Source organism: Sciurus vulgaris (genome assembly GCF_902686455.1).
Source record: "Sciurus vulgaris genome assembly, chromosome: 13".
In the NCBI taxonomy this organism is placed as follows: Eukaryota; Metazoa; Chordata; class Mammalia; order Rodentia; family Sciuridae; genus Sciurus; species Sciurus vulgaris.
Window position 1 is genome coordinate 53,567,949 of NC_136474.1, and position 24,753 is coordinate 53,592,701.

Consider the following 24,753-nt stretch of genomic DNA (forward strand, 5'->3'; position numbering starts at 1 on the left):
TCTAACAATGGTCAGAGATCTTGACTCTGTTCCTTGGCTACAGGCCACACCTCCTTTTTAGGAGAGTTGAGTCCATGTTTCCTCAATGTGAAAACATCACACATGTTACTGAGTCTAAAAACTACCTCTTCTATTCCAAATATGCCCAAAATCTTCAAAGAGAATCTTTGAGGGAGAATATTGATTTAATGGGGTTAAGAGGTGTTTGGCAGGGTGTCAGTTAAAAGCTAAAAACTGCTGTGAGAATTTTCTTGACTGGTTAAAGAACAATATTGACCTATTTTTGACCAATTTTCACACAAACCAATTTTCACACAAATGTTAGGCTACAACGGTAATATAAAAGGTCAGAATTAGCAATGACTATAACAGGTAATTAGAATGATCTGAATATGAAAAATATTCAACCAACATTTTAGAAGTATGCAGAACAAGAAAAAAAAAGTCACATCACAAATACTCTTTTAAAAATGTTTTCCTTGTAATTTCTTTTTATTTTAACTTTTATGTGGGCCACAATAAAGAGGTGCAGTCGTCGACATCATCTGAAACAGTTTTCCAAACCACTTGGAGTCCCTGGGGAAGGGGTAACTGTTAAGAACTTCACTAGTACTTCTGAGGATTTCAAGTATTTTGAATTTTGATTTGGGTAAGAAAAGAGGTTTTTAAATAAGTAGAAGTGAAAGTATTACCATATTGTTTATTTGATAGGTGAACCTTTGCTCTTGTATAGAATCAAAAATAAAATATGATGGTCTTTCAAGGCATGTACAACAAAAGACAGGTCCCCAGGGAGATTTTAAGTGCTAAGTTTCCAAGACTGAATCCCTAGGGAAGTTGTGGAAAGAAGCCAGCGTGCTCTTCCCTTATGCTGCAGTTAAACCATGAACAGACATAATTCCTGGGTATGGAAGAAGATTCAGATAGGAGGAAGCCATTTCAACAAAATCCACTATGAACAAAGAAATAGTTGTTTACAAGAAGAAAGAGACTTTTACAATCTGTCTACATAATTAAAACTTATCTCAGAAGAGAAAGGAGAGAAGAAAACTCATAAATCAGCACAGAGCCACAAACCTGTGAGAAGGGTGGTGTAAGAGCCAAAAGAAGATTCCTTGGGGGTTTGCAAGAGGAAAATTATTACCTATGATGCTGGAAAAAGATTAAGGATTTGCCCTGCCTTTCTTCAGGAGACGTTGCCATACCCTGACATACCCTCCTGGGTGAGAAGACAGTGGAAAAGCCGTAACTGTTACGATGGCAGATGTGAGTAGGATTGAATGATTAAAGCCACAAGGCAGAAAGGCAATCTGGTGTAAAACGCAGAGATACGTTTGATTTTCTCCCATCTCAGTCCATTAACCCAACATTGGTGTGAGGAAATGGCTCTCATTAAACAAAGGTGAGGCAGTGGAAGCAGTCGTGTTGCTCTAAGCAAACCTGAGGGTCAGTCGTGATGGGAAAACACACCTATTTGGAGATCATGCATCTGCCTCCAAGCCTGCAAGAATGTGCAGACTACTGAAGATTGAAATTACTTGGAATAATGCTGTTTTATGTACAAGCATTCTACAGCATTTCTATGGCCAAAGGCTTCCTGGACTTTGTACAACCTCTTCTTCCCACTCACGGACACAGCCTAAGAGGTACTTAGCAGCTCATTGCATTGAATTTGGAGCTCTAATAACAGACTACAGGTAATTGGTGAATAAATGTTATAGTCGTCTTTGTAAAGCTGTAGTCCTAAATTCTAAGTGGAGAAGAAGAGACTATTAAAATACTGAAATATAGCATCTACATTTCTCTTTTAAAAGTACATATTTAGTTTTATTTGCATAGCCTATTGATGTATCCCTCGCAATTAGGAAAAGAAATATAAAGATAATTGCTTCACTCCATTATCTTTCTCCAACACTTTAAAATTTATTCTTTTAAATAATCATGGCTATCAACAGAGGTATTTGGGGACTTCGGTATAGAGATAAATTACTAACTAGGGGCAATTCACAGAAAAGGAAATTAGAAGTTACTGAGTTTGGCAGAAGTTTCTGATTTTAGGGAGGGAGTGATGGGATTTGGGGGAAAGCTGGGGATCAGAGCGAATGATTCCGGCAGTTAGGCATAGAAGAAAGCTGGGATGCCCTCCCTGCTCCCAGTCCTCACCCTCTGAGGAACCTCCGCAGTGAGGGCCTTCTCCCTCTCCCATAGCAACTGCACCACTCTCCATCTCCTTCCCACCCTCTGAGCACATAGAGGCCATCAGTGAAGAAGTCCACCAATGCACTGCCTTCCCCTGACAAGTGTACTGCCTGTTCCCATCCATCCACCTTTGCCTCTGTCTCTGCAGAACAAGAGTCTTCTCTTCTCCCTCCATCCTTCCCAAGTTCCTGCTCCATCACCAGCTCCCCTACTGGGGTCTGATCCCTAATTTCTTTACCCAGGGATTCCTTCCTCTGGAAATCCCCTAGCGAGTCATTGCAGACAAGTTTCTAGACAGGTATTGATCCCGATGTCCTCAAGCACCTCATCTCCCATCCACTTCTCAACCACAGCAGCCCAGAGGGAAGGAGAAGAGGTTAAGAAGGACTAGACATTGTGGAGGACTTGAAAATTAGCAATTCTCTTTGTTTGTTTGGTTTGGTTCGGTTTTTGCCATTCTGGTTTTCACTTCTATGAATTTCCTTCTTGTATGTCTTCCCTAAGTTTCTTATTGATGTGTAGTTTTTATGTATTTTGGATATGAATTCTTTGTCTTTGTTGGTATGGCAAAGATCTCCCTGTCTGTGACTTTGTCCTCTCTCCCTTCCTTCTTTTCTTCATTCACAAGGATGTTGTTTTATTAAGCAAAAGTTTTCAATTTGTTTTATCATTCTTTTTGATTTATCAGTTGGAGTATTGAAGAGAAAGCACCTTATACAGTTAAACTCTGGAGAGTTTAATAATGGAATATTTATAAAGATGTGGGCAGGGTCTAGAGAAACCAGCAAGAGATAGGGCAAGTACCCAAGGACAAGTAACAGCACTCACTCCTAGAAGGGAACAAAGAAAAGCCGAGAGCTATTCCTGAAACCTGGAGAGGGCAACTGGGAGGATAACCAGCCCATCCTTAAATTCCTCCTACCCTTAGACCTGTCAGTGACTCCCATTTGTTATGTACAACTAAAAGCCAGAGGTTCAGGGATCCCTTTGATGCAGTTCTTTCAGAGAGACTCCTGGGAGAGAAAATGGGAATATCAAGCTACATTTGGGTCACTTATTTTTACTTTTTTTTTTGTGTGTGTGGTGCTGGGAATTGAACCCAGAGTCTTGTGCTTGCAAGGCAAGCACTCTACCAACTGAGCTATATCTCTAGCCCTGCTTATGATTTTTTGAGATGACATTCCTTGTCTTCAAATCATAAAATTATGTTTTTACATTTCCTTTCAAATTTGAAAGTTCTGCTTTTTGTATCAAATACTTGAATCTACCTGGAATTTAGTTTTGTATACACTATAAAGTATCCATTCAATTGAGATAACATGCTCAAATCTATTTGATAATCTATCATTTTACTTCTGATATTCAATGTTGATTTTGTTATAGATCTCATTCTTATTTGTGTATGTGTGTACTTGAACATTAGTTCTGCTGGTTCAATATACTCTTACTTTTTAAAAAATCAACTGGGAAATTACATTGTCTATACAATTATCATTTCCTGTTAGTTGTCTAATTTATAGGCACTAAGTTGTTCACAGGATTTTCTTATGATTCTTAAGATGTCTTTTACATCTATAGGTATATAGTCCTAATGCTAGACATTTGTGCCTTTTCTCTTATTTTCTTTGACCACATTTTCTAGAGCTTTTTCTGTTTTATTTAAAAGTATAACATAATTTCTCTACTATATTTGGGACTCTGCTTATTGGCTTGTGCTCTCATTTTTGTTCTTTTCTTCATTATATTTTTAAAGGAATATTTGTTTTTTCCCAAGTTTTGGATTGAACATTAATTCATGTATTTTAGGTGTTTCTAAACCACAAATGTATTTGAGGCCACTAATTAAACCCAAAACTACTTTTACATATCACATGTTGTTATATGTAGTATTTTTATTGGCATATACTGGTAAACATTTCATCATTGAAATTGTGATACATCTTTTTTTAAATTACCCTTTTAAGGACTTCCTTCTCCTTCTGATAAAACTTCCTCAAGTTATTCAAACTTCTCTCAGTCTCTCCTCCTTTCTTGCATCTACAGATTTTTTGTTAGCTAAATAGGACTTTAATTAAAAAAAACTTTCATAATTGCAAATTTTCTAAAAAGTTTAGAGTGTTCATAAGAATTTAAGCACCATTTTAAGCACCACTGAATACTGTTCCCCTTATCCTGATCACATTTGACGTTTCCAATTATACTTATTTTAAAGGAAAACTGGTTACAATTACTGTTATGGTTTGGATATGCAGTGTCCCCCAGAAGCTCCTGTGTTAATGCAGGAGGTGAATGATTATGAGAGCTGTAACACAGTCAGTGGATTAATCCATTTGATGGGTTAATAATTGAATGGATTACTATGTGGTAACTGTTAGGTAGGTGGGACTGACTGGAGGAAGTGGGTCACTGGGAGCATGTTTTGGGGATTATACATTTTGACCCTGACTCCTCCTCCCACTCTCTGCTTCCTGGCTAAAAGTGAGGTGAGCAGCTTTCACCCAGCTTGCCCTTCTGTGATGATCTTTCTCACCTCAGGCCCAGAGCAGTGGAGGCAGCTGAACATGAATGGAACTTCTGAAACTGTGAGTGCAAAATAAACTCTTCCTCCTTGAAATTATTCTGGTCAAGTGTTTTGGTCACAGTGATAAAAAAACTTTTTTTTTTTTTTTTTTTTTTTTTTTGGTGCAAGGCATTGAACCCAGGACCTCCTGCATGCTAAGCATGTATTCTGCCACTGAGCTACACCCTCAGCCCAACCTTGAGTTACTACTTATTACTTCATTTATTTACTATTTTAGAAGCTAAGTAGATCTACTGTTATCCATTTTATTACTACATTCTATTACTAAGGAGTGAGGTCATGAGGTTTCTAGTTTCAGCCACTAACTACCAGTGTGACCATTAGCAGTTCATCATAATCACTATAATTCCTGAAATTCCACAAGCATGTCTATATGTTTCACCCATTCCTCCCACAAGTTTTTTTTAAAGCTTTCATTTTGAAATAATTTTAGATTCATTTAGATGTGAAAATAGCAGACTCCTGAAAACCTGTACCCAGCTTCCTCCAATGATTAACATCTTACATATTCACAGTGCAATTATCAAGATCTGGAACTTAACAGAGGTAGAAGGCAGAATAATGACCCCACTCCAAAAGGTCCATCTTCTCATCACTGTGGCCTCTAAATACGTCACTATATATGGTGATGAAGAACTGAGGTGGCAGATGGAAAGAAGTTGCCTGACCTGAACATATCGAGATTATTATTCTGAATTGTCTGGTAGGCCCCATCTCAGCCCAAGGGTCCTGAAGACTGGAAGAGGGAAACAGAAGAGGAGTCCGCAGTAGGGGGACATGAGAAGGTCTGTTCACCTTCGTTATTTTTGGAGATGGGAGAAGGGAACCATGAGTCAAAAAAATCCAGGGTTCCTAGAAGTTGGGAAGGACAAGAAATGATCCCACTTAGAGCCAAGAAAAGAAGCCAGCTCTGCTAAAGCTTGATTTTCAACTCATATCTTACTTCTGACCTACAGAATTATAGAATCATAAATTTGTGTAGTTTTTCAGTCACCAAATTTGTGATCATTTGTTTTAGAAGGAAACAAAAAGGAGAAAAAGAAACTAACACAGTACAATACCATTACGAAATATCATTTTGAAGGAAGACGGTTAAAATTGCTATGAATGGATGGAATAATGAATATTTTTCAAATGACTTTTCAGGTTTAGTGTTTCATGGTCTCTTCTTGTAATTGCCTAACTGTTCAGAGTGTTTTGTCATACCAACACAGAAATACATTTCTTTACTAGACACTAATTTGTAGGTGCTTTCTTATATATCCCATTGCTTAGATTCCCTGTGTAATTTATTTAACAGGTACCTTCTGCTTTTAGTCATTGCAATTAAGATCCAATTAGAATTAAAATTTTTAACAAGACAAGGCTTTGCCCTCATATTCTTTGTTTTAGAAGAAAAAGTTTTAAACTCATATTTTACATTCTAGCATTCAACATAGAGGTCTCTCTTTTAAGAAACAATAGCCTATCTTCAAAGACTACATAAAGTTAAAACCAAAGACCCCTACAAATAGTTGGTTGTCTTGGGGGCAGGATGCAGAGATTATTGCTGAATGGACTGTTCATTCCATCTTTTGACTTTACTTGTTCCCTAGTCTGAACTAGATTTTAAAGTTTTAAATATTTCAAAATGCTCAAGATGGGTGAAAAAAATAGTATTGTATTTTACATTTATTTATAGGCAATCATAAGAATTTTTAGCATGTATTTATGCCAGTCAAGAAGCACCAGAACTATCATTAACAAACACTTATTGAGAATCATTGGATCACATTAAGCAAACATGCAAAGTACATATAGAACCCACTGCATTTTACTGAAGGGATCGATGAAGATAGAGGGAGTCCTTAAACTTTTTTTTTTTTTTAATTCTAGGTTTTGACTATGGAGGTACAAGAAAGTGGTGTGGGTTTGAGTGGCCACATCTAAAATGAATTGAAGGAGTTATCAGTAAGGGATATGACAGATGAGCTAGGAGACTATTATGGATTGGCTAAGGGATTAGCCAGTCAAATGAAATGATTGGATTTTAGTTATTGTTAGAGATAATAGTGTAATATAAGAAATGCTGAATAAAAGATGGCTTACAATCCATGGTTGGGATCCACTCTTCTATAACCAAGAGCAATGGGTAAAATAGAAATTGGAAGTAGAGATATTGAAGTGGATATGGTGTTGCCTCTCTAATACCCTTCTGCTCTTCTGTGGAAGTTACATAGTTTAGAATGGCTTGTCCCCACTCCAGATCCATGCACAGGCCTGAAATTGTGTAATCCTAACAGCAAATCCTATTCTTCTTATCAAAATAGTTGGCCCAGATATGGCCACTTAATTGCTTTTCTGTGACTGCCATAACAAATTATCACAAATTTGGTGGCTTAAGACAACAGCAATTTATTCTTTCACAGTTCTGGAGATCAGAAGTCTGAATTCAAGGTGTAATTAGGGTCATGATCCCCTTAGAGAAAAGGAGAGGAGAGAATCCTTCCTAGCTTTGTGGACTTCTAGTGACTATGGGCATGTGATCGCCTAGATACAGTCTCTGACTCTGACATTACATCACCTTTTCCTTTGTGTCTCCCCTCTGTCTCTTACAAAGATACTTACTGCTCACCCAGATAATCCAGGGGGATCTCATCTCAAGATCCTTAACCTAAGTTCAATAGCGGAGACCCTTTGTCCAAATAAGGTCATAGGGTCTGGGGTCAGGATGTGGACATATTTCCTGGGGGTCACCACTCAACTCACTATACTGGCTGACTCTGGGTTTCCCTGGCCACAGTGATTATTTGGCAGGTGATTTACTCAGAATGAAGCTCAGAGCTTTCACTGAATGGTTATAGGAAGTAATATTTTCTTTCCTTGTGAACGTGAGCAAGAAAGTCAAATGTAGCTCTTGCTATTGCTGGCCGGAAGTCCTCTGGTTGCCCTGATGAAAGTCAATCTGAAAAACAAGTCAGCATAGAAGAAGGCAAAGCAGAAAAGTTTACAGAAAAGCAGAGGAAATGCCATAACTGGACTCTGCATCCACTCTGCCTCTGAATTAATTAGGTGAGCCAACAAATTTGCTTTATTTCTCAATCTATTACAAAGCAATTGTCCACACAAGGGGAGAACTAAGGAATAAACTGAACTTTGTGTACTGCAATTCTTGCAGGATCATCGGAAGTAGATGGAAATAAATATGCTAACATTTCTTGAGTAGTTATTCCATTCCAAGCAGTTTTAAACATTTTATATTGATTAATCCCCACATTAACTCTGTTTTCTCCCCAAATGATAAATCTGCATAACAGACTCATTTAACTGCATAGTCTTGTTTAGGGTTCAGGGAGAGATGAAGGAAGAGGTATAGGTGGAGAAGGACCTTAGAGGACTTTGGTGTCTAACCTGTGGAGATTAGCTTTGTCCTGTGAACATGGCAACCAATGGAAGGGTTGAGGGGAGTGGAATGATTGCATTTGCATTTGGGAAAGATCACATGGAGACAGAGTGCAGACTGGATTGAAAGGCAAGAAGACCAAAGGCATTTGGACAGAGTCAGCATAGACATTCATCAAGGAATCCCCAGAGAATGGACTAGACCGGATTATGTTCCAATTCCCCAATATGCTTGTCTTTCATTATGGGAGGCAGTTTATCATAGTGGTTAAGGATGCAGATCTTGGAGCCTGCCTGCCTGGTTTAGGTTATAGCTTGGTCACTTCTCAGCCTTGTGAAACAACTCATTATATGACTTCTGTGTGCCTCAGTTTCCTTATATCTAACTGGGAAAGATTAAAATACATACCATGTGAGGTTGCTGTGAAATATCATGTGAAAATATTTAGAAGAATGCCTTACCCACAAAAGTGCTCTACAATATTAAGATATGAATCTTCTAATATTCTGATGTCAGGCACAGAGATAGCTGTATTATAGATAATCAATAAAGATTTGTTGAAAGACTGGATTTTTTACTTCAAAAAGCATTCTATTTTTACTGTTAGAGAGGTTTAGTTTTTCAGTTCATGTTAATTTGATTCAATCAATCAATATCCATTAAGCCCCAGTAGGACTAAAGCCCTTGTTGGACACTGTAGGAAAAGTCAAACAAGTAGGCTTTAATCCCTGATACTTTTTAGAGAATATTGTAACATATCTCTTCACAATTTGCATAAGTTGGTTCTAGTGGAGTTTGTAGAACAACTCATAACAAATCTGTTCCCTCCTTTACATGACAGACTTTCCAATTATTGAAAACAATTATCCTGTCTACCCTCAATCTTTTTTACTCCAGGATAAACAATAAATATACACAATTCCTTCAGCCATTCCTCATGGGACATGGTTTAAAAACATTCAATCAATTTAATCATCCTCTCCAGACATATTTGATTTGTTAATGCTTTTCTTTAAATGCAAGGCTCTGAAGTAGATACAATAATCCAGGCACAATTGAATGGACAAATGGTGTTATGAGAATAGGCACCATAAAAATGATGGTTAAACTCAAGAGAGTCCACAGAGAAAATGGGAGCATAAAACAGGGTACAGGTTAGAGGCTCAGGGGTTTCCTTTAGTCCAAGTAATAGTGCATACAGGATCTAAAAGAAACTCAGAAGGAAAGGACTGTGCAATAGGAAGCAGATCATGAAAAATCTGTGATTAGAAACCAACACAGGATATTATCACTGAACATTAAATGAACAAACATTTAATATACATTAAAACAAGCACAGAGGGAATGGACTTAAGAAACAGTAGGGGTTACTATCAAATATGGTAGAAAAAAATAAAAATGAAAACAAGCAGAAAAAGATGAGATCAGAAAAGATGACTTGGTTAATGTGGAACATATTGAGAGAAAAACTTTAAAAGACCAAAGAATTTGGATGACCAGAACTGAAAGATGAGGAATTTCTAGCCCTACCATTAGTCTGAAGTGTCACAAAATTAAAAAAAAAAAAAATGTGTTTACTGTAGTGTGCAGTAAGAAAAGATGGTGTGTGTGTGTGTGTGTGTGTGTGTGTGTGTGTGTGTGTGTGTGTGTGTCCCTTAACCTTAAATAATAATGAGGTACTTTGGATACTCATAATAATAATTTAAATTTTTGTATTCATTTCAATGAAAACAGGATATAAATTTTTCATGTTGACAACACAGTGCCTTTCAGAGGAACATAGTATACTTCCTAAAATCTAGTGAATTTGGTGAGGTATTATGACTGACAAAAGCAAGGTCTTCCAAAAAGAGGGCAAAACAAGACAGAAAGATAGAAACACAGTTCCATAGCAATATTTCCACTTTTGGAAATGGAAAACAAATAAACAAAACCCAGCAGCATTTAAAAGGTACTGGCAATGAAATGTCAGAAAGTCATTTTGATCTCTCCCAGTTGCTTCTTATACAAACAGTGATTCAAATTAGAATGTTAGCTGCAATATAAAGCAGAATGGGTCAAACTGGTTTTGGAATGTCAATTTTTACAGTAAAAATAGCCATCTCTGCATTTACTTAATGTCAAATAACTAAGATGATATCTATGCAACAAATTCCTGATATAGATAATTTAGGCAAAGAGTTTGGCACAGCTCCATAGTGAACAAATTGTCTACATATATGTCTAAATAAATATTTTTACAGTGAGTCAATAAAACATAACTCCTGTGGCTATTGGTTCTTATCTATGTAAGAAGTGTTTTATATGTTGTCGCCTATATATAGCATCATTTTAAAATTCCCCCATCTGTTCATTACAGGAACAATAAAATCCTTGAGGAGTTATTATATTTAAGGAGAATACAGCTTCCTAATGCCAGACATGTTGGGTAGTTATTTCTGTTAATGATTAGCTAGACAATCAATATACCTATTTGGGAGATTGATTTTTTTTTCTTCATTATATATTATCTAGATGTCTCGTGTGTTGTTATTATATAATTTCTTTTATAAAAAAGAATAATACAGCTTTCCTCACAATAATAAAATTCTATGGCTAACATAAAACTTCATAAAACAGTACAGGTATATGCATGTTCTAAAATGAATATGATTTGTTTCTTATGGATAGTGAAGTTTGTGAGCCAAGCATCATTGCTAGCTTCAAGCAATCACATATGCATATTTATTGAGTTTTACTATATATTCCTTGTTTCACATTTTAGCCCATATGTGGTTAGCCTGCAACCATTTAATAGCAAAACAGCATGAACTAAAGCAGTAAAGGTGCTAATCTAGGAATCTTGATTTTAAAGAGAAAAATAAACTAAAGCTGCAAAAATATCTGACCAAAATCATCTAGTAAACTCTTGAGGTATACTTCAAGAATACATCACAACACAGGACTCAGGTTAAAAATTTTGAAGAATAAATTGTATTTATTTCCATAAGAGAGTTATAGAAATAAATATAAATATGTTGAGAGAAGCCTAACATCATGCCAACAATCAAAGCAGAATAATATGTAACTCTGAAAATTAATATTCCAGAAAAATAAGTGAGAAATATAACAAAACATGTAGAAAAGTATTGAGCAATCTCAAGATACTATAAAATTTATAAATAACTATTGATGTTTTAAAGCTAAGAATATACTGGTCAAATTTAGTTCATTTAGTTAGCTAATTGATGCAGAGGATTTCTAGTTAAATGGGGGCAGACTGGACCTAGCACTGATCTCTATTCCTTGCTCAAGTCCCTCTAAAATAGAAGAGAAATAGAGTGGCAAAGATGTAGATAAGAAGGAGAAGATGATTATAAAAGAGAGAGAATCATAAAGTTTTAGAATGTGGAGCACAGAGGAGTGATAACTAACTTAAAAGATCATAAAAGCTGAAGTCAAAGTGTTTCCATAGATAACAAGAAGCAAGATGCTGTGTGCCATAAAACCCAGGAAATGTGCACCATGTTCCCCAGGACACTATAGTTAATAGAAAGGAAAGAAAGCAGAGAGCAATAAAAACTCTTACAAATAAAAAATGAAACCAAATGAAAAACTCATTATATTTAGGAGATAAAGTGATTTTTCAGAAAACAGTACTAGGGGACAAAGAGTTGAAAAATTGAATAGGGAAAAAAAAGTCAGGAAATGGGGCTAATCTAATAAAGTCAGCATCTAAATAATAAGAATTCTAGATGGTGAGAACCGGGAAATCAAAATGCAGATGATCGTTAGTGATATAATTCAAGAAAACTTGAAGGAACTGAAGGGCATGAGTTTCCAGATTCCGAGATCATCAAGGATTTAACACAATGGATAGGAAATAAACACATCCTGGGGCATCATCTTGACATTTCAGTACACTAAGAATAAAGACAAGATTGTGTCTTCTGTCAGACAGAAACATATAGATTCCATTCAGAGGATTGAGGAACAGAATAGTTCAGATTTGTCATTAGTGACACTGCAATCTAGAATAAGGTCATGGAGAAAGAATGCTTTCAAGATTCTCCAGAAAAATTATTTTCACTTAAAATTCTATTACAAGCTACCAAAGTCTACTGAAATCTCAATCAAGGGTTTACGTGCAACAAACATTTTCAGACAAATTCTTGAAAAAATTGACCTCCCCAAAATCCACAGGAGGACCTAACAAAGCAAGGGAAGAAAAGGGGTACAAAAAGCAGTAGGTCCAAAACAGGAATGAGATGAGAAATAGTTTTGTGTTGGTAAAGAAAGGATGACTGACCACGGTAAAACAGGCTTGGCAGGGAGGCAAATATGTCAAACCGGAGCAGGACAGAGGATTGGGGGAGATTTCTTCGTAGGTGAAACTGGTAGATGAGTTGTTTGAACATCCTAGATAGGATATTTAGACAATGATGAAGAGTCTGCTTCAGTGTGTGTCAAGAACTTAGAATCTTCAGCAAACAGAAGAGCAAGACATTTCTAGCTTCAGGAAAAGTATTTCTACTTTTGTAGGAAAGGAAAAAAATTAGGTTAAACTTAGTTATAAGACACTAAACTGCAACCGCTACAGATTCCCAGACCTGGAAAAGCTGTCTTTCAAGATTTAGAATGAAAGGGAAGACTGAAGGAATGCTGAGCAAATCAAATGGTAACCACATGGAGAAATCTAAAATATTTACTATTTATAAAAACAATAGGTTCTAATTCATGCAAATAAAGCAATAGCCTAAACGTCAGAAGAGCAGTGATCAAAATGAAAGAATTCCAGTATTTATTATTTGGTAAGAAGGCATATGAGATGTTGTATGGTTACCATAAAAGGCAAGAAAAGAAAGAAAAATAAGAGCTATTGGAAAAGTAGAGTAGGAATATAAAATGAGAGCAGAAATAAGCTCAAATAGATTTGTAATCACAATAAAAGTGAAAAGGCAAACACTCTTTAGCTAATAAATAAATATTATCAGAATGGAATTTTTCAAAATCCAACTAGATATAATGTATAAGAGACAACCTTAAAACATGAAGACAATTGAAAGTAAACAGACAGAGAATGTATTAATATTAACCAAGGACTACGAATGGCATGTTGGTGTACCCTATTTCACTGCATAATCATTGTCACTGAATAATTATTGCACCATTTTTCAGCCCCCAAATCGGTTTATAACCTTAATAATTGTCACATGGTATAATTCTGTTCCTCATATAGTTTAGAAAGCAAATGGCAACCATATATTCACCAGTGGCATGTGGATGCTCATTTGTCCTCTCAACCCACCTCCAGCGGTGAGCCTAGGCTTCTCTCAGCTCTCACACACTATCAATATATTTCCAAAAGCCAGTTTGCATGGTCTGTCCAGCGTTTCCATTACTAAGGGTAAACTTGTCATATGTGAACGGTGCTGAGGGTTATGCATCAGATAACAAAACCAATGGCAGTGGGACAGGATCTTTCGCATAGAAGATTAAATATTACAAGTCTATACTTCCCAACACTGTAGTAAATGTTTTCAAGTGTAATATTTCAACTATGATGTATAAATCAATAACAACTAACATGTCAACTTTTTTTTTTTTTCAGACCAGAAAAATGTTTGCTAAACTGTCACAAAGAAATGGTATGCATTGATTTGGACTATTCGATTTTAACGTATATTCATGAGTATTACATGCATCCTATTCTTGCACTGAAGACAGTTTAGTAATAAATGATTTTAAAGTAATACCAGCATAACTTTTTTAAAAAAAGGTTTCACATAATGGCCACACCTCACTTTCTTGCAAAAAATTTTGGCCTAAAATCTGTGGTAATTATGTGGTGAAATATGGTAGCTATACCAAGTCAGACAAAACAGATGCTAAGATTAATGCAATACACAGATAGAGTGACTACACTTTAATAAAACATAAAATGCACTAGAAATATATAACAGTCCTACATTTGGGTACCCATAATAGCATGACTTCAAAAATATAAGGCAAAAATGACAGAAAGACCAAAAGATATGGATAAATCCATCATTAAAATTGATATTTTTACTAAGTTGGCATAGTTTTAAATACATCTCCTTCAGTAATTGATAGAACATGACTCCAAATCAGCAAGAGGAAAAGAGTGGAAAAATAGATTTTAAACATTATGTAATGGACACATTCTATATATTATTTCCAACTTTTAGAAAACATGTATTATTTTCAAATAATAAAATTCAAAACAAAACCAAGTCACATATATGAACAGTATGAATATTTTTATTAAAGGTCAAAGGTAGAAAAAATTAAACAAGATTTTGTTTGAGTTGTGCACATATGTAAAACAAGTGAATCATTAACCTAAAATGTAAGCAGTTAGTTACTTCTTGCAGGAGAGAATGACAGGAGTACGCAGAGGATGTGGCAGAGACAATATTGTTCCCTAAATCCTCCCTTCCTCTTCCTCCTGAACTCAAAGGCAGTCACTATTTCTGTCCCCCTTGGAATATGATGGAATATGAATTAAAGTCATATTCATATTGACCACACCACGTTCAGGTCTGCTTCCTACAAACATCTTAAAAATTCCTCACATTATCTTTCTATTCTCCTATTTGCAGAGGAAACAGTGGAAAACTTCAAGGTGCAGAAAGGCTGCAGAACTGTTAAGGAAAATTACATGGATCCCTGAATGACTTCCTGGAACAGAATGTTTTCTCTGATCATCATTAGATTGTGACTTGGGTGTGAAATAAACCTTCACTGTATGAAACGGCTGAGATGCTGTGTTGATCACAGTGGTTAATGTCTCCGGACAGAAGCAGGACACTTCAAGGATATGGAAAATATTCTTTCTCTTAAGCTTCAGAGTAGATACATCATAAGAGTTTATTTTTTATTATTTTTTGAATTGTCAGTTTATGCAATTTGTGTATTTAATACAATATTTAATGCAAATAAGTTAGTGACTAGAATTCTGAAATATCTGGTAATGAAGTAAGCCTTTTTTACTCATTTTTTCTTTGAAATATAATAAAAAATACTAAGTATGAAAAATAGGAAAAGAACTCCATTTTGAGCTAAACAAGTAAACAACAAGAATTAACCAATAACTGTAAAGCATACCTGAAGAATTCTGTAAAATTTGGAGGGAAACAAGAAAAAGATATGGATTGACTAATCCATTCTCAAACCTGGACGTAGATTTCTATAAGAACAATATAGTCTCAAAAGTCTGTCCAGAAAACTTTAGGTTGGAACTTTAGTGTGCTCCAGGGCATAAATAGCTATGTGGGAAGCATATATTTCCCTGTTGAAACTCAGAGTGTCTGGGGACATGGGGGCTGAAGAAAATAACACAGCCACCTACTACTTTTATTAACTCTTCTTCCTGCTGAAGATACTAGGGGAGAAAATGGATAGAAAGCTGTGACCACCCAATCATGACACAGAGTTACAAGCATCTGAATGTTCTAACTTGAGGGCAAATGAAATAATCTTGGTGGGCCACTGTACTCTAGACAAGACCCATACTAGACTCGTAGGGAGCCCAGGATACCTACCACCTTTGACCATGTCCCCTTGTTGATCTTCTTCAAGAGTGGAAAACTATCAGAAAAAGGCTGATGGACTGGAGACAAGGGGAAAGGGTAGAGGTAGAGGAGATATGGATTAGGCATGAAAAATCAGGAAGAAGAGTCCACAATGAGTCCTTCTAGAATAAACTTCTTAATAATGAAATCTAACTCTCTGCAATATAAACCAAAATAAGTCAGAGATGAAAACATTCATGAAAAGACTGAGTTTTGAGAACTGCTTTCATCAAAATATGAAATACAACATAGTAATAAAAATAAAATGAAAATCTAAAATGAGAAAGGGGAATGGAAGGATACTACATTTTATTTTGTCAACATATAGTGAAACTTGGAGAAGTGTACAATTCCATCAAGTGTTATAAATGTACTGGATTCATGCAGAGAACACAGCTGTTCCAGATTTTATTTTACTGATGTTTTTTTTATTCTACTAGTGCTTTTTCTAAGTGACTAAGTAGACACCACAAAGACCCCAGTTAATCAGTGACTCCAATATGTGAAGACAAGAGGACTTCTCAGGTAAAAATTTGGTATTTATTTCTGATAATTATGATTTTGACTATATTTAGTTTATTGATGGTGACAAGATCTACAGTTCTACTTTGCAATTTCTTTTGTGGTTGCAAGGTTTTAATACATGTATAAATAGAACTGCTACATTTTCCATCGTCTATTCTATTTGTCCTTTCCAAGACTTTAGGTACAATGACCTATTAAATATCATGAATGAAAAATGGGTTCTTACTTGGTCTGGAAATCTACATTGTTTGCAGGGAATTTAAATATACTCATAACATCTAGAATTATTCCCCAAGGCACAATCTTTTACATGGATTTATTATCAAAAGTTTCCATTTGTGCAAAGTCTTATTATCATATGTGTATATGCAATAAACTTAGAGTACAAATAGCTTCCAGCCAATAATTACCTACACAAATTGTTTGCATAGCTGCTCTCTTTTAATGCCAAATTCTGTATGGAAGTCTGCCTTCCCTATTGCTGTAAATTCAAACTTTTCACTTGTTATTCATGGTCTTGGAACTTTTTGAAAAAATAGGAAATAAAATATATTAAAAGTTTAATAAGATCACTAAATTCAATTCCATCCAGTTTTCTCAGGTCTTAAAACTCTCAGTAGCATTGTGGATATCCTGGTACTCTGTTTTACCACTAACACAAAGGTGAGAGGCTGGGGAGTAGCAGAGGGTGATGGGGTCTGAGCAAAGCTATTACTACCTTTATTTGAAGATAATCAAAACTTCCTAAAGATAGCTCCTTCCCCATAACAATTTTAGAATTTTCCCCTTATTAAAACAATACCAAGTTCAAATGAATTACTGATATTTGTCTTAATACAAGGTGCAAATGAACTACATACTCTCTCTCTCTCTCTCTCACACATGTACACACACACACACACCACATATATGTATACAAATGTTTTCAATAGGTCCTACCATAGTGAAATTTAGGACAGTATAGGTTGGCAGTATCAAGAGACCAGTTTTTTCAGATTTTTCAAAAATTCCAGTTCCTTCTCTTATCAAGTGTCACCATTTTTTTTCTACACTACACATTGCATTCTGCTAGGTTGGACATATTTTAGTAAAAGTCATCAGTAAACTTAGACTTAGTTTTGTGGGCAAGCACCAATGTTTAGGAGCAACATCATAGAAGGAAATGATGCCTAATTGGCCCTTAAGGTTTCCCATTTTGAAAAGTTCTCATATATGAGAAAAAGAAAAAAGAGTGCTTTAATATTTTTAATGCTATCATCTTTAGCTTTAACTCCTATATCACCCGAAATGTGTTCTTTTAAGGATAGTTTTTTTCTTAAGTATCTAAATATAACTTGTAGCATTATTATGGAATGCTGAAGAAAGAGATTGAGCTACTTTAGAGAATACTAATTGGCTAAACAACTTTTGAACATGTCAGCGCACTTCAATATATGAAAATTATCTCATCATTTGGACAGTTGGCTCAGAATCATATAATATTTTCTATTTTTTATTTTGAAAATTGCCTAGCATGCAGAAGACTGGCAATAATATAATGAATACTCCACAAACTGAATCTACATTAAACAATTGTTGACATTTATCATATCTGCTTATCTCTCTCACACTTTAAAAAAATATTTTTGCTGAAGCATGAGAAAGTAAGTTGTGGTGCTCATGAAATTTCATCTCTAAATACTTTTAAGTATACCCCTTCCCCAAAGACATATTCTCCAACATAACTCCAATATGATTATCACACATTAAGGAAATTTAACATGGATGTTACATTCATGTCATGCTGTTGCTGTATAGACCATTTCTCCAGTTGTTCCATTATCATCCTTTACAGCTCCCCCCTACCCAGAATTCAGTCAGAAAGAATGCCTTGCAATTAGTTGCCAGGTCTCTAAGTCTTCTTTAGTCCTGCACAACTGCCTAGACTCTCTTATTTTAAGAATAACATTGACATTTCTGAAGTGTCCAGGTTGATTGTATTGATGAACACCTACCGAGATGAATTTGTCTGATTATTTTCACAGAATTTGGTTATAGTGAAACTTTTTTTTTTAACAGAATACTGCAGAAGTGAGTGTATCCTTTTCCATGCACCATATTAAAAGGCACATGATCTCATTTTTGTGATGTCAAGTTTGATCATTTGGTTTGTTTGGTTTCTGTCAGACTTCTTATAAAGGTACTTTTCCCTCTTTTATAATTAATAAGTGATTTGTGTGAACATCCTGTCCCCAGGAACCATTCACCCAATACTGGAACATCTTTTGATTTTTCTTGCAATGGTGGTTGCAAAAACAGCATTATAATTCTGTCATTTCTTCCCATTATCAGCTTGTAAGCCTCAGTGATGCAGAATTTTTTCTCCTACGTACCCTATTTGCACATATACACACCATTGGCATGTGGATTTTTTTCTTATTTAGTGTACTATAATCCATTACCTTTTATGTTCACAAAATCCCAAATTTGGCCACCAAGAGTCCCTTAAATCTGGATCTTATGTCCCTCTGATATGTCCCCATCAGTTTTTGAGCAATTCCTTGATTTCTGGCACAGGGTAATCCAGGATTATCAATGTCCCCTAAATTAGTTGAAGCAAGATAGTCTTAAATTAAAAGGAAGGCAACCCAGCTCAGTTTTAATGCAGCAATTTGAACTTAGGCACAAATATTAGCATAGTTCTTAAAACAGAATAAGTGCCTGTCAATCTATAGATCTCTTCCTTAACAATTTTAGTCCTTGTGTGAAGCCTTCATGTTATTCTTAAATATGTGAACCTTTAAATTATAATATATTTTTACATTACTCTTTCAACTTCACATATTTATTCTTAAATTTTTGTTCACCTTTATCTCCTTTATCTTCATATGAGGGTCATGTGGATAGCAAGTCAGAGGATTTGTTTTTCTCTTTCCTCCAATATGGGCACAGCTTAAATCACTGCTTCATGCTGAAATGTGTACACGCAAGACAGCATAAACCCTTTTCAAAGTAAAACCTTTCAAAAATCCCGAAATTATCAACAATTTCATGATAGAGGAAATAATAAAAATGCATGCCTAGGAATTTATTTATTTTGGAGGAGAGTAGGAAATTCAACAGACCAACCTCATTTTCTAAGTAAATATGATATTATTTAAGTTACTTCTGAACTGTTGAGAAGGAAGCATGATATTTGGGGGAGGTCACAAAGAAAAAAGTGAAGCCTCATAGCTGGCATTTATTATTTATTTTTCATTTAGAATATGAACGTGTGCAGTCTATATTTCTGCACACACACACAGAGGGCTAAAGAAAAACAAGTTCATCCAACACTTATTGAAGAAATAGTACACTCCATCCTTGAGGTAGGTACTTCAGCATTTACTAGGAATACAAGGACCATCAAAACTAGATGGGTCCCTATCTAAGTGGCTAATTAAATAATTACACAAATAAATGTAATTTTACAACTCTTCTAAGTGTAGTGAAGGATATGGATACATAAACTTGTACATATTTACGCATGCAAATATATATGTGTGTGTGTTTATGATAAGGGCATTTGATTCTATTTAGTGGGGAAGAGATGGCTCATTTGAGGAACTGACATTTGAGTTCTTATTTTCCAAGTGTTAATGGGTTTGTGGGGATGGGAGAGAGCCTGGTAGTTAGAACAAATGGAAGTTAGCCAGCCATCTAAAGCAGAGGGAGAAGGGGATCAGCCAAGAAATGAGACTGGCAAAGCCTGACCTCCCTGGGTTTTGAGGAACCAGGTGCACAGTTTTAGACTTTGCCTTGAACAGAGCAATGGTAATTCACAAAAGGGGTGTGTGGAGTTGGAGGGGTGATAGTGAGTTTGCTTGCATTGTGAAAAGTCGCCTTTGGCAGCGTTTGGGAGGGTGGATGTGGAGATGGAGCAATGCCAAATGAGGCATGGAGCTGCCATGGTTACCTACACAAAGGAAGCTAAAATGTAGACTTGGGCCATGGCAGAGGCACATTTGTCATGCACTTTGGAGGCAAAAATGAAAGACATATGGAAGAACTTATAGGGTTGAAGGAAAGGGAATGGCAAGACTAAAACTCAGACTGGGCTCTGGGAAACCTGGAGACTTGGAGTACGATGGGAAGAGGTCCCTAGTTGGATTCTGACACAGTTCACTTGATGTTTCCTTAAGACAGACATGAAGAAATGGCAAGTACCTAAATGGGGAACTTAGAGGGATTTTCTGAGCTGTAATTAATTTTTGGAGTGTTCTACATTACATATATGCTCACAATTTCAAGCAATTCTTACTGGGAATGTAACAGTCGTCCACTTTGCCTTTTGAATATAGGCCTTACTGCTTATTTGCAAAGGAACACATTTCTTTTCCTGTTCTCCCTCTCCCGCTTCATGACCTGGGGACAGGAAACACGATGACCTTTTCCCATCCTACGGTCATGTTAGCTGTCCTTGAGCACACACCCACCACAGAAAGAGATGTCACCAGAAGATCTGGAAGTGACTCTCTCCCAAATTAACAAGTGAATTTCAACACACCATCAGGGCACACCTGAAATGTAGCTTCTGAAGAGCTTCTTTGAAAGCCCTCTGTTCTCCCTTTTGGGCAGAAACAGCTTCTGCGACTGGAGGCCCTGTGCTTCTACTTTGCTAGCCAAGCAATAAACCTTCTTTATCCTTTTTCTCAAAACTGTGTCTTCATTATTAAATTGACATGAATTGGCATCAGGGATAAGGACTGAGCTTTTGGTAACAGGTAGCACTTGATGTCTGTATGGCCAGAAAACTCAAGGTAAGCCAAAATTCTGAGGTACTACGTAAACAATCTTTGGTACTTGGGAACTGAGTGATTTGCAAATTCATTTCTATTCTACACACTGTTATAATTCCCTGACATGCAAAATCTGAAAAAAAGACTTTGCTAGACTTTTCAGCAAGTGGCACATAAGTGTGTGTGTGTACATATATATAGGCTGAAGTTGCAAAAGTGTTCGTCATAGTATCAGAATTTAAACTATTTAACCATTGGTATGACTTGGGCTCCCACTACAAACAACCAGAAAGACTCGCAGTGCATACAACTAAATGCTGGCCCCGCCAGAGTAATGGAAACTTATTCCCTGAATAAACATTCCTAATTGATAATGAAGTGTCAATGTTAGAAGGTAAATGGGTACTGGTAGATATTGTTTTTTAGTCCAAAAATGTCACTAACACCTAAGCAATTTTTTTAATAATTGAGAAACTGATCTTTCGAGGAGAAATAAATTACTGTTCTTTTAACTTCCTGTTCACAGAATGCTGTGGGAAAAAATATTTAATGTTTCTAACAAATTTTGCCTCTGTTTTAATTTTGAAATTTATTTTTAAGTATATAATCAATGCCATCATTTTACCTTAATCTTCACAGACAATATTTACATAAGGTAGGCTGCCACAGTTTTAATTACCTGTGTGATTAAAGAGAGAGAGAGAGAGAAAGAGAGAGAGAGAGAGAACAATAGAAATGACTACAAAGCTAAGTGGAATTTGGGGCTTCTTGCTTCTGAAACTGATGGAAAAATAAATATTATAGTCTTTGAATTGACAGAGTTGTTCCCATTTTGATACAGAACTAATAGAAACTTCAGAAATTTCTTTTGTCATGTGAACTGGTATATTTTTCTGTTTGTTATCTTGGTTCTTCAGAGTTTGGATTTCAGGTGAGGGTGCACTGAAGTTCTGCGGTAAAAGGAGTCCCTATGGCCAGAAGGTGTCATACATTTTTATTCTGACGAACAAGGTTTTCTTGTGTAGAGCAGTTAATAGTACGAAGAGGAAGGAGGGCTTTTACTTTCATAATCTTTGCCTCTCTTCCATATATAAATAAAAACCAGAACAAGAAAAAGCAGTCCAATAAAATTTCATTGCCTCTATAGATCTTTGTGGTGCTCAAATGAAAGCGGCTTCTTATTCTCCTTATCACCTCCACCATCCAACAACCTCAATCTCATCTTCTCTCAATTCCCTTTGCACCGCTACACTCGTATTAGAAACTGTAACAAAAGTAGATCAAATAAAGTTAGGGGTCAGCCTTAGGTTGAATGTGGGGCCATTCAATTGACCAAAAACTTCCAGGAAGGATGAACCACAGACAGCAAAACAATCATAGAGCAAATTGTGCTCTGTACAATTGCTGCGTCTCCATTGCAGGAAAAGCTGCCCTGCTTCTCCTGATTGGGTGAAATGTGACCATCTATGTAGAGAATCCAGGGTCAGGGTCAAAGCCAATGCTTATTCACATACACATACACATGTCCAGCCATACTATGACTTCAATCTCAGGTTGACAACAAAAAACTTCTTCTTTAAAAAGAATAAGATGTACAATGTTCTAAAAGACACAGGAAACAGAGTCTGAGTGGGAAGTAATCCAATTTTTAAACATTCCTACAATTCAGTAGGTTCAAGATACTTGCTATAGCAAATACTCAAATGACCTTTTGTATTAACTCTTCATTCTCAAGAGCAGTTCTTGCGTCATGGTCTAGTAGAACTTTGTAAATAAATTTGAGGTTTACTCTCAGGTTCCTCCTTGTTTCTGATATCCTATTTGCTCCTGTATATTGTATATACAAGTTATCTTCAAAATTCTCTAATTTCTCTGCAAATACTATATATTTTGCAGAGAATATATGTTGGCATGCCTTTAGGATGCAGACAGTGCTCACATTAAATACCTCTAAGATAGACAACAAAATTCTCTATACCCCTGACTCTAATATGCCAGCACAGACACATGTATTCCAAATGATATAATAAAATTCTAATTCAACAGTTTGAGTTGGTAATAGATTTTGGCCTCTGCTATAAACATACAGCACTATGTATTATGTGTAACTTCCAATATTGGACTACTACAGTTCCTTGTTTGCATAAGCAAGTTTCAAGGTTACTAAAAATACAAACTTTTAATAACACCTTCTTTCCTGTATTTTTCTGTCTAACATGATGAACCTATGTGTACATATGACATGTACATATATACATAAACATGCATACATTTGTGAATTATGAATGCATAATGTCTTTATAAAAGCTTTACATATGGCTAGAATGTGTAATATATACATATTATATATAATGTGGAATAAATAGAGTCATAGGGACTCCTTTTACTGCAACACTACCCTCACCTGAAAGCTTATTACATATAAAAGCTTTCAATGCTTTCTGGAGATCCATATTTAAGCAAGATTAAGGCCTGGAAGAACTGAAATATTAATTCACTTGTACATTAGTTTGTCACAACTCATATTTAGCCACAAAAGATTCCTAAGGGAAATCAGGGCTGGAAGAAATGAGTTTTTACAAAGGTGACAATGACACACAGGAGCTTGAGATTGGGGGCAGTAAGTCTGTGGTTCTCCAATGAAGCAGGAGACCAGTGGGCAAAGGGGTTGACCCACCTAAAGGAAATGTGGATGGATGGGTAGAGGAAGAAAAATAATCTCCACCTACATAAATACCTTGTTTCACTAGCTTGATGGCTCTCATTAGGGCTGGCATCATACATCCTTGGGAGTATTTTAGGAAGGGTTGTATATACTCAGAGTTATTAAAATTACCGGAGGCCGGGGGGGGGTTGATTCTGGCTTTTGGTGGGGTTACTTAATGATGGATTTTCCCAAATAGTTAATATAATATCACACATCCCACTGAGCTGAAGTTGTTGTGAATATCAACCTATAGAATCTGGTACACCATCATAATTAAAATTTTTATAAGAACTTCCACCAAAAATCCAGCAATTTATAATAAGATTGCTGTGATGAATAGTTGAATCATTTTGTGTACTCCATCTCCCAACTCCAGAATTGATAGACTGTTATATTAATAGAAAATAAATAAGAAAATATCAGTACTAAATCAATAATTTTCATCTTAGAAATGTTTTGTTTATTATTTATGACATGGCAGGTAAACTGTTGAGTTCCTGGAAGTCGAATACACATTAGTAAATAAAAACATGTAAATGCTCCATGAAGTTAATTTGGAATTCTGGTGGAAATATTTTAATAATATTCACTCTCTTACTGGCAAAATATACCGCTGTGCTTTCTCTACTCTAACAGTCTAGAATTCAACTTGGTAAGTTTCCCTAGACAGTTACCATTATCTTCTTTTTGTGGTTATCATATACAAAGAAGTCTGGTTTCTAATTAGTTTAACATACCTTTAGTCTATCTTCATTCCTTCATTTTCCTGTACTTATTGCATGGAAGTCTTCTGATGTTTTTATTTGTCTCAAATTCAAACTTATTGTGTATACATACACACACACTCACACACATATATATATACAATAAATTTGAATACATATATGTACATATACATACATGTAAGCTCTGATGTATGTATTTTGTGTTCTAATGAAGTCACCCCAAACAGTACAGTGCAATTCATATTATTACAAATTAACTTTATTGCTCCTTTTAATTACAGATGTATTCAGCAATTACATTAA

At 35.7% G+C, this 24,753-nt stretch overlaps 1 protein-coding gene and 1 long non-coding RNA gene across 4 annotated transcripts in view; one reads left to right on the forward strand and one right to left on the reverse strand.

Annotated features, from left to right (window-relative positions):
- Positions 1-24,753, reverse strand: part of CHST9 (carbohydrate sulfotransferase 9) — a 267,638-nt gene that overhangs the window by 237,863 nt on the left and 5,022 nt on the right. The gene's annotated exons all lie outside the window — the stretch shown is intronic.
- LOC306642491 lies at positions 2,341-7,561 on the forward strand. Of its 2 annotated transcripts, XR_013758545.1 has the most exons (4): positions 2,341-2,575; positions 4,679-4,781; positions 5,488-5,565; positions 6,656-7,561. It is a non-coding gene; the product is annotated as an uncharacterized lncRNA (long non-coding RNA). The 2 variants fall into 2 exon arrangements; XR_013758546.1 differs by lacking the exon at positions 5,488-5,565.